Raw genomic sequence first — 17,249 nt, forward strand, 5'->3', positions numbered from 1 at the left:
TGAATCCAAACTCAACAAATTAGAAGAATTACTTGCTTAAGATTGTAGCACAACAACGATACCATCTAATCTAGGCTATGCCTACAAGATTTCAGACATAGGCCACTGCTTAAGAGCATCTCCAAGAGGATTTTTGTGTGAGTTTTTTTAGAGCTACAAAGTGGGGGGTGGGGGTGGGGATTTGAGATTGATTTTTACCAAAAAAAAAAATTTCCTACAAAATAATTTTCTTTCAATCTTTTGGAATGAGAAAAGGAAAAAAAAAAAAAAAAAAAAAAACGCACTTAAAGCTAACGGCTAGCCCTAGCGGGCGAGTGTGGGACACTTCAGGCACTCTGATTTGTTTTTGTTTTATTATTTTGTTATATTTTTTAACCTTTTTATTTTTAAAAAATTTGTTAAAACATTTTTTTTATTTAATTTTGTCGTTAAATTTTTTAAAAATTTAACAAATGTAAATGTAGTATATAACTTTAGTACCATACTAGTATTTGTCCCGTGCGATGCACGGAAAATATGTTATAAAAATATACACTATATGAGGTTTATTCATATATAAATTTTTTGTTATTTAATAATTATTATGTGTGAATTCCTATGATAAAATTATGAAAATAAATATATTTACAATTAAAATAATATTTAAGGTGGGTGATTACTACAAATCTTAAACTATATTAAAAATTTAGTACATAGTATTTAATATTATAAATTTTTAAGAACTTAGTAAACTACAATAGTAATTGAATTACAATTTTAGAGTGACCACGGATCAAAATTTTTAGATCTTTGAGATTTCTAACTCTAGATGTAGCAACATGCAATTGACCTTTAAAGACCAAATTCACAATCTTAGTTAGAACATTGATTTTTTTCTTCCAAATACTATCGAATTAAGTGTGTAATCAATAAAAGATGAGAACTAATAATTCGAGAATATAATCTTAATGTTACTAAGCCTACTTCATGTCAATTAAGTTGGAGACTGTTGTTGGATAGTATCCGATGAATCCACGAATAACGCATCTTTGTCTCTGTAGTCCTCAATATGCACATCAACAATCTTAAATATTAAGCCACATAGCTATGCTATATATTAATTTCAAACTTATGGACTTTGGGGTTGCATGCATGCTTCTTAAAGCCATATGGCTTTAAGATGTGAAAATTAAATGTTGCATTTAATTTTCACATCTTAAAGCCCATTTAATCTTAGGGTCCGTTTGGAAACCAGGAAAATGACTTCTGGAAAATGTTTTCTGGAAAATGAGTCATTTTCCGGAAAACATTTTCCTTTCCGGTGTTTGGTTGCATTCTGGAAAACTGTTTTTTTGTGTTTGGTTCATTTTCTGGAAAATGAGTAGAATTGTATAATTAAACATTTTAATTATTTTATTTAGAATATTACAACATGTATAATAATATATAATAATATAATATAATATTAATTTTAAATATAATAAAAAATAGCTAAGTTTTTCAACAAAAAAAAAAAAACTAATAATATATCAAAAATATTATGGTGGTGGTGGTGGTGTAGTGGTAGTGGTGTTATTCGTTATATAATAATAATAATAATAATAATAATAATAATAATAATAATAATAATAATAATAATAATAATAATAATAATAATAATAATAATAATAATAATAATAATAATAATAATAATAATAATAATAATTGGTGGTGGTATGACGGTGGTGGTGTGGTGGCGGTGGTATGGTGGTGGTGGCGGTGGCGGTGGTTGCGGTGGTATGGTCGTGGCGGCGACGACGATGGTTGCGGCGGCGGCGGTAGTGGTGTTGGTGTGATGGTGGTGGTAGTATGACGATGGTGTGGTGGTGGTGGTGGTGGCGGCGACGGTGGTATGGTGGCGGCGGCGGTGGTATGGTGGTAGTGGTGGCGGCGACGGTGGTTGCGGTGGTATGGTGGTGGTGGTGGTTGCGGTGGTATGGTGGTGGTGGCGGTGGTGGCGGCGGTGGTGTGGTGGTGGTGGCGGTGGTATGGTGGTGGTGGCGGTGGCGGCGGTGGTGTGGTGGTGGTGGCGGTGGTGGTGGTATGGTGGTGGTGGCGGCGGCGGTGGTATGACGGTAGTGGTGGCGGCGACGGTGGTTGCGGTGGTATGGTGGTGGTGGCGGCGGCGGTGGTATGACGGTAGTGGTGGCAGCGACGGTGGTTGCGGTGGTATGGTGGTGGTGGTGGCGGTGGTATGGTGGTGATGGCGGCGACGGTGGTTGCGGTGGTATGGTGGTAGTGGCGGCGACGATAGTGGTGGCGACGGTGGTTGCGGTGGTATGGTGGTAGTGGTGGCGGCGGCGGCGAAGGTGGTGTGATGGTGGTGGTGTGGCAACGGTGGTATGGTGGTGGTGGTGGCGGTGGTATGGTGGTGATGGCGGCGATGGTGGTATGTTGGTAGTGGTGGTGGTGGTGGTATGATGTTGATGATGTTGGTGTAAAAGTTGGAAAATGACTTCCCCAAAAAAAAGGGGAAGTCATTTTCCATAAAATTGCCTTCCTTTTCCATTGACTTCCACCCCATTTTCCTTTGACCAGTCATTTTCCAATGTAACCAAACACCAAAAACCCGGAAAATGACTTCCAGAAGTCATTTTCCGGGTTTCCAAACACACTCTTAAAGTCATATGGTCTTGTGAAAATTAAATGCAACATTCAATTTTCACAAGACCATATAGCTTTATTATATATAGGATAGGATAGGATAGGATAAGATTATTTGAATTGAAATTTTATAATTATAAATTAAAACTAATTTTGGCATGTTTAAAGTGACAATTTTGTTATTATGTTGAAAGTGACCGTTTCAATCAATTGTTTATAGATTTTGTTAATATTAACAATTTATTTTTAAATTTTTAAATTAAGATCATTTCGTAAAATCTTCTTAAATTCTCTTTATAAATCTTCATATATGCGCTACGTTTACTACATAATAACATCTTAAGTTGCACAAAATAATAGTCTACATTACACTTATTTAACCGACACGAAAACAACCAAAAAATTCATGATTGCACAAAATACAACATAATCTGCAAATGATTTAATAGGCACAAAAACATCCAAATGATCGATAACCGAAGTTATATGGTTATGCAAAAAAACAAGACTTAGTGCATAACACATGCTTTCAATTATTTTGCTTCTTAAATTTAGAATGATGTTGTTGCTTTTTTGTTAGTCTTTTTTTTTTTTTTTTTTTTTTTTTTTTTTTTTTTTTTTTTTTTTACGTGGCTGACTAATAACAAATGTTGGAGGCTGCACTAAATCTTCATAAGTGTATTGGCTACTAATGGTGGATGCTGGATAATTATATGCCATTTTTTTCATTATTCGCTTTATCTAAAGACCAATAAAGATAATTATCTCATCCACCCAACTTCCACTAAATCTAAAACCAACTTCATGAAATGGTGAAAAAAAATTGCATCTCTAACAAAATACAACAAATACACAAAATACTGTTTAGATTAAAATAGTAATCTTCTGCATTCACATTTTGTGTATAATCATCTACACACAATCGACTAACATATTAAAATAACTAAATTGCATATTTTACTCATTATGGTATGAACTCAATGAGATATCAAAAATAGTAATTTACGATTAACAAAAGGAAAAACGGTAATAAACTAACATACTAAACTTAGGGGTGGGCGTTTCGGGTTTCGGTTCGTTTTTTTTTTTTTCGATTTCGGTTCCGATTTTTAAAAAATTAAACCATTCGATTTAAAAATAAAGTTCGATTCGGTTTCGGTTCGATTTTGGTGGAAGTCCACTATTTGAACGTTCTCTTTTTTGCCTGACCGATTGTTCAGTACGCTCACTTGGAGTGCCACTTGAAGTGTTTTGTTAATGACAAGATGAAGAATCATCTATCTAAATAGTTAATATTTGAAAAATAAGAATTATTAGAACACCGTATTTGAAAATAATTACAAGTTATAGTTCAAATTATATTTCGCAATTCTTTAAAGTAGTAAATTTTAATCATCGTATTTGAAAATTATAGAGATGAACAAAATTTATATTTTGTTTATTAATAATGTAAACAATTTTGATATAATTTATACTTTGTTTTTACAATAAATAAATAAAATATCTATAATACTAATCTAGTACCCGGTCACATATATTGGTGAGTGTGCGTGCCTATATATATATATATATATATATATATATATATATATATATATATATATATATATATATATATATATACATACATATACACACACACACGTATATGATTTACCATTCATAGAAATTTAATTAAGAAATAATCAACAATTAAAGTAATTATATAATGATTTTAATAAAATGATAATTAATGAATAGGAAAATGATATCATAGATATAGGTGTATGATAATAATGATAGAGTTCTGAAAGTTATAATTAAATAGTAACGGTGTTATAACGGTATAAGGGTACTTTTGTCTCACAAGAATGTAGTAGGGACAATTTTGTCCATTATAATTAAAGTGTACAACATTTAATGAAAAATGTATACCTTTATTAGCATACAAATGTAAGTAAAAATACAAATATGCTTATAGCTTAGTGGATAAAATATATACTTTTTAACTTAATGGTCAAGAGTTCAAACCTCATCTTGGACATTTAATACATTATATTATATATTTATTATAAATATAAAAAAAAAAAATTGATCGGTTAATTTCTCGGTTTGATTCGGGTTTTAACAGAACCGAACCGAACCGATCGATTTCCTTAAACCGAGTCCGATCGATACTTCGATCTAAGACCGAATCGAAATGTCCAGCCCTAATTAAACTTACAATTCTGTGTATCTTAATCTTAAGTAATCTTCTACTTGTAATTTTTGCTTCTCAAATTCATCCTCAATCAAGACAAACAAGTATTTATCAAGGATTTTGCTGTAAGAGTAGCATATATAAGAAGGATTCATGGAGAAAATTTAGAAAATTTTACACAATAATCAATATGTCTTTTAATAATTTGAAAATTCAAAATAAATTGTTATGGTTAACAAAAGTGTCATACTTAGCGCTTAATAGCTACTCCGTATTCAATTATTTTTGTTTGATTGTTCACTTTTTTTTTTCTTTTTTTTTTCTTTTTTTTTTTTTTTTTTAACAATGAGATGGTCATTTGAAGAGCCCTTAATATTACACTTTTTTTATTTAAATATTATATTATAAATAATTAAATTTTCCTAAAATGAAATTAAAATATTAAATGTTTGGTAGTAGAAGTAATAGATATTCATTTCTTTTTTTTCTTTTATCTTTTATCTTTTTTTCTTTTTTACGATGAGAAAATCTACATTTACTATCTGATCGTATGTATTGGATAAATTCTGTTCATGTGTAATAGTGCACAAATCATACATGAAAGGTAAAATACACTAGGAAAATCTTATGTGATGGACTCAAAAAATATTAGCAAGAATCGAATCCGTGACTTTTTAGGATGATCGAAAATCATGTTTCACTCACGTTCCACTTTTTTGGCAAGTAGTATATATTCTTGCATCATGCGCATGTAACATATCACAATACCAGGGCAAATTATGCTGTGAGCACATGCCCACCATGCACATGGTGTGCACGAATTTATATCCATAATTTCTATACTTAGATATTCTACTGTATAGAAATTATGGATTTACTATATTTAAATTATGGATATTACAGTTTTAGAAATTATGAATCTAAAAGTATAAATTTTAGCTCACAATAAGCCTTTATGCTATACAATTCAATAAGTCTGAAAAGAGCTCTTGTATAAATAGTGGCGCAAATCCTCTTCCCAAACCAATGTGAAACAAAAGCTTCACTTTTTCCAACTTAATGGGTCTACTTTGAAAATCAATATCTCATTCACCTATTATCCGTTTTGAGCGTACAATATATCAATCTCTTCGTCTCACTACGAAGAACCCGAATCCAATTTGACCCGACTCAATTCAGAAGTAGACCCCACTGATAATTGTACCACAAAATAGCCACTTAATATGTCATTTTATGTCATTTTAAGCTATTTTTTCAACACATACAAAATTGCATAAAAATGAAGAGTTAGAGTGTTTGATTAAAACTTTTTTAATAATATAAATATTTAATTATTTTTTAATTTACAATTTAAGGGTCTATTTAACTCTTTATAAAATGGTAGATAACGTAAATAAATAAATATCATGCACGATCCCAGGGATTCGATCATGCAAGGCTTGATGCAACATGAGATCACATTTGGGGGTTACACATTCTACAAGAAAAGTCTTATCATTCTCGATTACTTATTTTTCTTCAAAGATATCCTATAAAATTAAGTAATTAATTATAATTAAAAATAAAAGAGAAAAGACCAGATTTTTTTTTTAATTAAAGACATATAATATATTAACTACACCCATATAATACGCAGTTAACATATTATGTGTCTGTAGTTAACCTATTATGTGCTTGTAATTAACAGATTACGTGTTTATAATTAACAAATTATGTAATTTCAATTAATTTACAAACATATAATTTATTAACTAAAAACATATGATTTTTGAACCATGATCCACAATGCAAGATAGATCTTGGTCCGTGATATAACAATTATATTGCATATTTGCTTGTGGACGTTGTGGTGGGCTTTGACAATCATTATAGCATAGACCATGGTCCACAGTACAATATAAATCATTGGCATAAGGTTCATTTTTAATATATTGAATGTTGATTTTCTGAAAGTTCATTTTTTGTATAGTGAATGTTCATTTTTAGGCATACTACCAAAATATGAACTTTCAGTACATTAAAAATGAATATTCAATATATTACAAATGAATATTCATCTGTGGTTCAAATTGCAACGTGAAACATGGTCCATATATAATTTGTCGGGATTCAAATCCCCGGGACGTTATGCCATGGAACCGTGTTCACCATTCATGGTGAACACGGTTCCAACGGTGTTAGTACACCGTTATCTTTCTTCTGTTTTTTTTTTTTTTTTTTTTTGTTCTTAATTAATTGTGTGACTTTTCTTCTTTATTTTCATATTTTGCGGTTTCACTTTAATTTGAGGTGAATAAAGATTTCGGACATTCATAAATTATGAATTCATGTCTGCACATTCACTTTGGAACCATGCCTACACATTCCCGTCCGAAATCACGGACATTCATAAATTATGAATCCATGCCTGCACATTCACTTTGGAACCATGCCTACACATTCACTTTGGAACCATGAGATTATGAATTTTCTGTTATAAGATTATGAATTTTCTGTTATGAGATTATGAATTTTCAGTTATGAGATTATGAATTTTCTGTTATGCGATTATGAATTTTCTGTTATGAGATTATGAATTTTCATTACATTCATAATTTCGGACATTCATAAATTATGAATTCATGCCTGCACATTCACTTTAGAACCATGCCTACATATTCCCGTCCGAAATCACGGACATTCATAAATTATGAATCCATGCCTGCACATTCACTTTGGAACCATGCCTACACATTCACTTTGGAACCATGAGATTATGAATTTTCTGTTATAAGATTATGAATTTTCTGTTATGAGATTATGAATTTTCTATTATGAGATTATGAATTTTCAGTTGTGAGATTATGAATTTTCTGTTATGCGATTATGAATTTTCTGTTATGAGATTATGAATTTTCATAAAATTCATAATCTCATAACAGAAAATTCATAATTTGATCAAACGCGCGCCGTTAACTCCACATTCACAAATTTTTTTTTTTTTTACCTAAAAACGACATCGTTTTGCCTCGTGTTCACCATTCTCGATGAACATGATTCCATAGCATAATTTGCGCAAATGCCCACCTGCCGCTAGAAAGCCTTTTTAATCTTTAATTCTCATGTTATATTCCATTAGACGGATCTGAAAATTAAAATTTTAAGTTTTAATTATAAAAATGACTTATAGTTTTTTTTTTTAAAAAAAATAATAAAGTGTTGTTTAGAGGTTTTTTTTTTGTTTTTTTTTTGTTTTTTTGTTTTTTTTTTGTTTTTTTATTTTTTTGTGACGATGGGAATCAACAACCACAATAGAGATTATGTGTGATGAATTTGACAGAAAAACTGTTGATAAGAAGTAAACTCGTGACCTTTATGTACAATAATTATGTCCATCCACTTGTCTATCCTTTCAAGGCATTAAATATATCAATGAAGATTAAAGAGTTTACAAAACATTTATTTTGAAAAATAATACATAAAATAATTAATACACAATTTGATATAAAAGTTTGACATATATAACATGATATTCTTCCCTCCATTTGTGTGTAATTTCTGACTCAAGTGATGACATGCATTGCCAAATCGTCCCATTGGATCTACAGTATAGAAATTATGGATATGAAACCAGGAACCGTAGCCACCTTATAAGGTAGGCACGTCCTCACAGCATAACGTTCCGACTTACCTATTTTGGGCAAATCCCAACCGGACTAACCTATTTTGGGCAAATTATACCATGGACTAGGTCCACCTTGTATTATGAACTCTGGTACAAAATGACATTCTTATTATGTGTTTGTAGTTAACAGATTATATATGTGTCTGAAGATGAATTAAAGGCACATAATATGTTAATTACAAACACATATTGTGTTATGCAAATTATTGTGTGGCCTATGATCCATATAGCTGTGTGGACCATGAATCAATATATATTTTTAATATACTAAAAGTACATTATTTGTGTATTGAATGTACATTATTTGATCATATATTTAAAAATCATGTACTTTAGTATATTTAAAATGTACTTTTTATTTATAATTCACACAAATGTGTGAACCATGGTCCATAGGGTAATGATTCTAATTTTTTTAATAAAGACATTATAGGAACAATGCAGCGAATATAATCAATTGATGAATTTGAATGTAAAGAACTTTTATATTGGAGAAAAATAAATACAATATAACTAATGAAATTATTTCTCTTATTTAATTTATTGATAATGAATAATTTTTTTAATAAAGACATTGTAGACACATAATTCTAAATTAAAGAAATGCATATGAATTTTTTTTGTTGTAGCTACTAAGTTATTATTTTAATTTAATAAGAGTAAAATAGAGTACTAATTATGCCAACTTTGATTGGGATGTGGTTCGAACCTAAGATCTTTCTTGTTGAAATCAATGAGTAAGTTAACAGTCAACGAACTAACAGAAATTAACGGAAAAGATAATATTTAACGGAAAAGTTAACGGATAATCATATTCATTAAGAATAAATTAGGAAATCTTAAGGAAAAATTAAAATCTGATCAATCTGAGCCATTCATTTGATAAAAAAAAAAAAGTTTGACCGCCATTTTTTCTACCCATTATAGGCCTAACTCTCTTGGGCTCTTATTAGTATATATAGTATAGTAGATTTTAAAAAAAATGTAATAGATTCCGTTCTCATTGAAACATTCATGAAAATCAAATATTGTCTTTAAGAATGACATTCTATGTCAACTCACCGCATATTCTTGACTTTACGAATCTTATTCTAGAGGACGAGAGGAGTAACAAAATCAAAGGCAGCATTAATATTTGCATGACTATTAGCTAAGAATCTAATAAGTTCAACTTTCACCATATTATTAGGCAGTTAATGGAGTAATCATACCCCACTCACGCCTTTGGAAAGGGTCAAAAAGATTTTAAAAACAGTGATCGAATGAGTGGAATATAATTCTTATTCTAGAAGGTCACGAGCTGAGTTTGCTTTTTGTTAAAGCCTTCTTGATCGAGCACGTCGCATAGGGTCTTTTCAGTGTGATTTACCACTCTTGTGTGGTTTACGGATTATTACATAGGAGCTGAATTCATCCTACACCCTTAAATAATGAGTGCAAATTTTCATCGTCATCTAAAAAAAAAAAGTTCAAAAAAACATGGAAGACCTCTAAGAACAACCCCATTAGTTTTAGATTTTATCAACGTTGCAGAAGGCACTAGGCGCCTCTTAGGCGGTCAAGTAATTTGAATATATTGTCTCCACTTTTTTCACTCAGGGTTGTGAGTTGTTAGACTATTATAATCCCACAAACTAGTCAACTACATATGCTAGTTGGTTAGTTGTGTATATGACTAGAGGAATATAGAATAAAAGCAACCGAGCATGCAAAAAATACCACTAGGCCGAGTTGGGTGCCGACTCAGCCTAGTTGGGCGCCAACTAGGCGTAGTTAGGCGCCCAACTCGGCGCCTAGTCGGCCAGCCAACTAAAATCCGCCTAGGGCTGAAATTACCTCGGCCTAGGGGCGCATAGTCGACGTCTTAGGCGGCCGCTTATGTCGATTTTTACAACATTGGATTTAATTGGGTTTTTTACCGTGACACTTAGGATAGAGAAAGAAGAGGGAAGAAGAAGAAACAAAAAAGTTAAGATCTCAAAAAGAAAAAGTTACTAACGCGCTCAGCTGGGCATTGATGTGCCTGAAACGTGCATAAAGGGTGGACAGTTTCTCCCTTTCTCTCTCCTGTGGATCCATAAAAAAAGAAAAAAAATAAAAATAAAAATAAAAAACATAAAATTGCATAAGAAAAAAAATCACCTCATGAAAAACCATTCCCCGTAATAACAAAAAATCATCTTTAAATTTTTAATATGACAAAAACTATCAAAAAAAATCATTGTTGAGGAAGCTCTAAGTAAATGTACGTGATTACTTCATACTGTAGAAGCAAATTTAATAAAGGGCCGGGGTAGCTAGCTAGTGCATGCATAGTATGAATCATCCACTATATCTCCATGAATCATGGTAAAAGACCATGACTTTTATCATTCCAATTCAATACAGTTCTATACATATATACTGTTATTATTATATATATTTAATTAATATACATATAGGAAGAATGTGAACATCTTGAAATTAAACATAAAGGCTGCACCAAGTCACCAACAAGAAAACATGGGATTGGATGGGTAATAAAAGCAAAAAACAGTTGAAATTTATGTATAGTATGGATATGGACATATGGTGGTTGGAAATACGGAAAGTGCATTATATAGGTTTGACCAAGTCATATTCTTACATGTACTTGGTCCTCCATGTTGTGGATAATGGGTGTTAATTATATGGATTATTTATGCATGAGAGTTGAAATATTTTTGCTCCTTTTTGCATGCGCATATATATTAAGAGATCCACCTTGGGATTATAGAGTTAATATATAATTTTTAGAAAATAGACTTTTGACTATTTTGAAATATATCAAAACTAGTCTTATAACACTTATAACAACAAGAGAGGTTGGAATGACGGTAGTCCAAAATGTTATGTATAATTTTCAAAATTTTGATCTGAAAAATTAGAATTTTACATTTATAACATTAATTTAAAAAATGATGTTTGAATAGTCAATATTACCCTTGTATTTGAACACATTAGTGTTTGAACATGTTTACAGGGAGCAAAACAGGGTTGCTGATAAATTGGCATCAATGGCTCTGTCCCACCACATTGGGCTGCGCATTTTAGAGGAAACACCCTCGGAGCTCCGGGAGTTTATGCAGCAAGACCAGATTGGAGCAATGTTCTCCAGAAGGCTACCCCAAGATAGATTTAGGGGAAGTGTTCGAATCTAGCATTTGTTGGGTAACCCCCTACTTTCTGATAAAAAAAAATAAAAATATCACCCTTGTATTTAGATTGGCCAAGTAATTAAATTAAGCGATAAATACATACTTTCTCAACCTACTGAAGCATAAAGAGTAAATGTCCCCATACTAAGGTTCAAACTTGTGACCTCCCATCATGGAGAGCCACAATTATGATTTTCTCACGATACTCATCATTCCAATTAAATCTCGTTTTATTTTTTTTAAATGATTTATCAACTATCATATCTCTTTAAAATCTAAACTAGTATTTGTCCACTATATGAGGTTCATTCATATATAAAATATGTTATAAAAATATACACTATATGAGGTTTATTCATATATAAAATTTTTGTCATTTAATAATTATTATGTGTGAATTCCTATGATAAAATTATGAACATAAATATATTTACAATTAAAATAATATTTAAGGTGAGTGATTACTACAAATCTTAAACTATATTAAAAATTTAGTACATAGTATTTAAATTATAAATTTTAAGAACTTAGTAAACTACAATAGTAATTGAATTACAATTTTAGAGTCACCACGGATCAAAATTTTTAGACCTTTGAGATTTCTAACTCTAGATGTAGCAACATACAATTGACCTTTAAAGACCAAAATCACAATCTTAGTTAGAACATTGATTTTTTTCTTCCAAATACTATCGAATTAAGTGTGTAATCAATAAAAGATGAGAACTAATAATTCGAGAATATAATCTTAATGTTACTAAGCCTACTTCACGTCAATTAAGTTGGAGAGTGTTGTTGGATAGTATCCGATGAATCCACGAATAACGCATCTTTGTCTCCGTAGTCCTTAATATGCACATCAACAATCTTAAATATTAAGCCACATAGCTATATTATATATTAATTTCAAACTTATGGACTTTGGGGTTGCATGCGTGCTTCTTAAAGCCATATGACTTTAAGATGTCAAAATTAAATGTTGCATTTAATTTTCACATCTTAAAGTAATTTTCACATCTTAAAGCCCGTTTAATCTTGAAATCATATGGTCTTGTGAAAATTAAATGCAACATTCAATTTTCACAAGACCATATAGCTTTATTATATATAGGATTCTTAATATTCTTAAGAGTAAATACCCAAAATGGTCCCTCAACTATAGCTAAATTCACAAATTAGTCCTCGATTTTTAATTTTAACCAATTAAGTCCTTAACTTTGTAATTTTAACACAATTTGGTCCTTTGTCTATTTGATCGTTTGTTGACTGCGCTTTTTTAGGATATATATGTAATTTCATGGTCCATCGTCGATTTTTTAAGGTTTCGATTGCATTTCTAGACCGCACTGTTACATTTGAATCCACTGTTGGCGCTGCACCCCATGCCGGAGAGATTATAGCTTTTGATAGATAGATCGCCAAAATTCCTGGAGTGGCTCTTCGAGAAAGTCGTGACTCCAAGTGATGTAGGCAAGCTGAACCGGCTCGGGATCCCCAAGCAGCAAGCGGATAAGCACTTCCCCCCTCCAAAACTGCGCTGTCACCTCCAAGAGTGTTCTCTAAGCTGAACCGGCTCGTGATCCCCAAGCAGCAAGCGGAGAAGCACTTCCCCTCCTAAACAACGATGTAACCTCCAAGAGCATTCTCTTGAGCTTTGCACGTGAAATTACATATATATCCTCAAAGATCGCGGTCAACAAATGGTCAAATAGATGGAGGATCAAATCGTGTCAAAATTACAAAGTTAAGGACTTAATTGGTTGAAATTGAAAGTCGAGGACCAATTTGTGAATTTAGCTATAGTCGAGGGACCATTTTGGGTATTTACTCTATTCTTAATCACCATTTTTTTTTTATCATTAACTTCAATGACTAATTAAACTAATAAGGCCTCAGTCAAAACATGTACGGTTTGCTTCTTGTTGTGATGATTGGTTGTAGCATTATGAGAGAATGCGCAATATTGAGTGGTTGATTCATTTATTAGTAGTGGACAGGGGATATAAATTATGACAATTGTGTAAGTGCCACCGGTGGGTTTGGCCACTAAATTGTAAAGGGTAGGTTTTATCTTGTGAAATATGATTTATTTACAATGGAGTTAAAAGGATAATTCAGTTGATAATCGAAGTTACATGATTTAACATGCAAGAAAAACAAGACTTATATAAATAGATAACATATGCTTTCAATTATTTTGCTTCTTAAATTTAGAATTATTTTGTTGTTTTTTGTTCGTTCTTTTTTTTCTTTTTTTGTTTTATGTGACTGACTAATAATAAATATTAGAGGTTGCACTGAATCTTTCTAAGTGTATTGGATACTAATGATGGAGGCTGGATAATTATGTCTTTTTTTTTTTTCCATTATTGGCTTTATCTTTTTTTTTTTGAAAATCATTATTGGCTTTATCTAAATACCAATAAAGATAATTATCTCATCCGCCCAACTTCCACTAAATCTAAAACCAACTTCATGAAATTGTGAAAAAAAAAAAAAAAAGATTGCATCTCTAACAAAATATAATAATATAATACACAAAAATACTGTTTAGATTAAAATATAGTAATCTTTTGCATTCACATTTTGTATAAATATCTACACACAATCAATTAACATATTAAAATAACTAAATTGCATATTTTACTCAGCTCATTATAGTAAGAACTCAATGAGATATCAAAAAGAGTAATTTACATTCAACAAAAGGAAAAACTGTAATAAACTAACATATTAAACTTATAATTCGGTGTATCTTCAATCCTAAGTAATTTTCTGCTTGTCATTTGTGCTTCTTAAATTTCTCCTCAATCAAGACAAACACGTATTTACCAAGGGTTTTGCGGTAAGAGTAGCGTATATATGAAGGATTCATATATGGAGGAAATTTGGAAAATTTTACAAAATGATTAATATGTCCTTTAATAATTTGGAAAGTCAAAATAAATTGTTAACAAAATCATAAGTAATGGATTGAAAATGTCACTTTCAACATAATTAAATGGGAAAATAAGTATATGATATTAATTCATTGATTGAGTCTACAATTTAGATATAACTAATGCCTTAAAACTGTTATTTTCCCAAAAAAAAAAAAAAAATGTTTGGAATAAAAGATTTTGAATTTGAGTGAGATAGTGGATATTAAGGTAGATGCTGAGTCGCGGAGAAAAAACATCAAATGTTGGGTTGCTCTAATAACCTAGTGTTTTATCTAACAAATCAATCATGACATCCAATCAAAGGATACTGCATTAACTCATTTACAAAGTGCCACCACATAGGCAACTTGAATTTAGTATAACTAGTTTTTCAATCCAACATTTTGGATCATCTCACATCCTATTCGGTTGAAAAAATCGCTAGGCGCTCGAGAGTGCTTAGGCGGCGATTAATCGACATTTTGATACTCGTGTATTTTTTATTTTATTTTTAAAAAAATGTTTAAAATTATTTAAATTTTAAGACCTGATAATTATAAACTATTTAATACTTTAATATAGTTAATACTAAACTATTAATTATTAACCTAAAAAACATCTAGAGTTTAAATAATTTATCGTTTTGAGCGAAATAACTCATTTAAAAAAGAAGAGAACAATAGCTGATTGACGGACTAGGCGGCTTAGTTGGTGCCTATGAGGCTTAGTCAGCGCCTAAACAGCCTAAGTCGGTTGCCTAGCCGGCCGCCGCCTAAACCACCGATTATGCTGATACGCTAAGCGACCGTCCAGCGCCTAGCGCTTAGGTGCCAATTAATCGGTGCTTAGACAAAATTTTTACAGCAGTAGAGTTAGTACGTATACATGTACTCACTGTTTACATCACTGCATCTTCCTAACCGAAATTGTCTGAACAATGTAGACTGACATAACGATCTCATCCATACTTAACCGCTTAATAGCTACTCCGTATTCAATTATTTTTGTTTGATTGTTCACTTTTTTTTTTTTTTTTTTTAACAATGAGATGGTCATTTGAAGAGCCCTTAATATTACGCTTTTTTAAAAAAATATTAGAAATAATTAAATTTTCATAAAATGGAATTAAAATATTAAATGTTTGGTAGTAGAAGTAATAGATATTCCTTTTCTTTTTTTTTTATGACGAGGAAAGCCCACACATTTATTATCCGATCGTGTCGTTAGATAAATTCTGTTCATGTGTAATAGTGCACAAGTCATACAGAAAAGGTAAAACACACTAAGAAGATCATGTGTGATGGATTCGACTGAGAAAATATTCGCAATAATCAAATATGTGTCTTTTAAAGACGAAAATCATGTTTCACTCACGTTGCCACCTTCTAAGGCAAGTAGTATATATTCTTTCATCATGCACATGTAACATATTACAATACCAGTGCATCACTAGTTTAGGTTGTTGTCATTAGGTGTATATAGTATATTATATACTCCAATTACTTGGTTGATGTCCTTAATTAGTCAATGCTAACAGAATTTAATTAAAGGGAGTACGTGGAATTTCTTTCTTAAAGATATACAATTTTTCTTGCTACTTTTATTACGGAGTTTAGACAAGTCATTTCTACATCTTTATTTTTTATTATATTATTTTAATTGAATATGAATTTAATAGGAAATAAGAAAGCGAAAATAGTCAAACCTAAGATGAACTATTCTCATGCCTATACCTCATCTTTTAAAAATATATATATAAAAATGATGTTCACATTAAATATTTGTTAACAAATAATCAATATTGCTTTCCATGAGAGTAAAGTTTCGAATTAAGGCTGTATTATTTGGCAAACTTAACTAAAAAGTAAGTTGAAAGTTGAAAAATTAGAAGCTAAAAGTTAAAAATTTGAGAGTAGTTAAACAAGCTTATTATGAATAAAAGTGTTTAGTAAAATTAATCATTGGATAAGTTGTTAAAAGTAAAAATGTTAACAAAAAAAAAAAAGATGATTTGTTTTACCGTTGTTTGTAAAAATTAACACATGCTCTGAAGGCACGTAAATTCATACTATTTACAATGAGAGAGAATAGAAAACTCATACAAAAGAAAAATGAAAAATGAAAAAAAAAAAAAAAAAAAAAAAAAAAAAAAAAAAAAAAAAAAAAAAAAACTAAAAGAGACTAAATATTCAAAAATATGTAAAACGAAAAAAAAAAAAAAAAAAAAAAAAAAAAGGAGAAAATTGAGTTGGAGATAATATTACATATTATTACTGAAAAGAGAATATGAGTAAATATTGAAAATGAGGGGAGGAGTTGAAAAAGCTTTAGGAGAAAATTAATTTAGGCCACCCGAATCAATTAACCCACTAATTAAAGGATAAAGATGTAAGATAATACAATGTTTGAAAGGGAGAAAGTGTCAGCACAGGTTTTGAGTCAGGAGAATACTCTCTCCTGCTGACGATAACTTACCACTCACAGAGTGCAGGACTGATGATGGATATATTAAGCATGGACCTAAGCTATGGAGCAACTTGACCCGAGTTGAAGTGGACCAACCTGAGAGAAGGCAGATCGACTTGGATAACTCCAACCACGAGAATGGCCCGGGGTGGACAAGGCTAACCACAAGGTTGCCCCAAGGTGGTATAGCCCGAGACCAAGGAGTCAGATCACCTGCCCAC

This window comes from Ipomoea nil, unplaced genomic scaffold (assembly GCF_001879475.1).
Source record: "Ipomoea nil cultivar Tokyo-kokei standard unplaced genomic scaffold, Asagao_1.1 scaffold2942, whole genome shotgun sequence".
Classification (NCBI taxonomy): Eukaryota; Viridiplantae; Streptophyta; class Magnoliopsida; order Solanales; family Convolvulaceae; genus Ipomoea; species Ipomoea nil.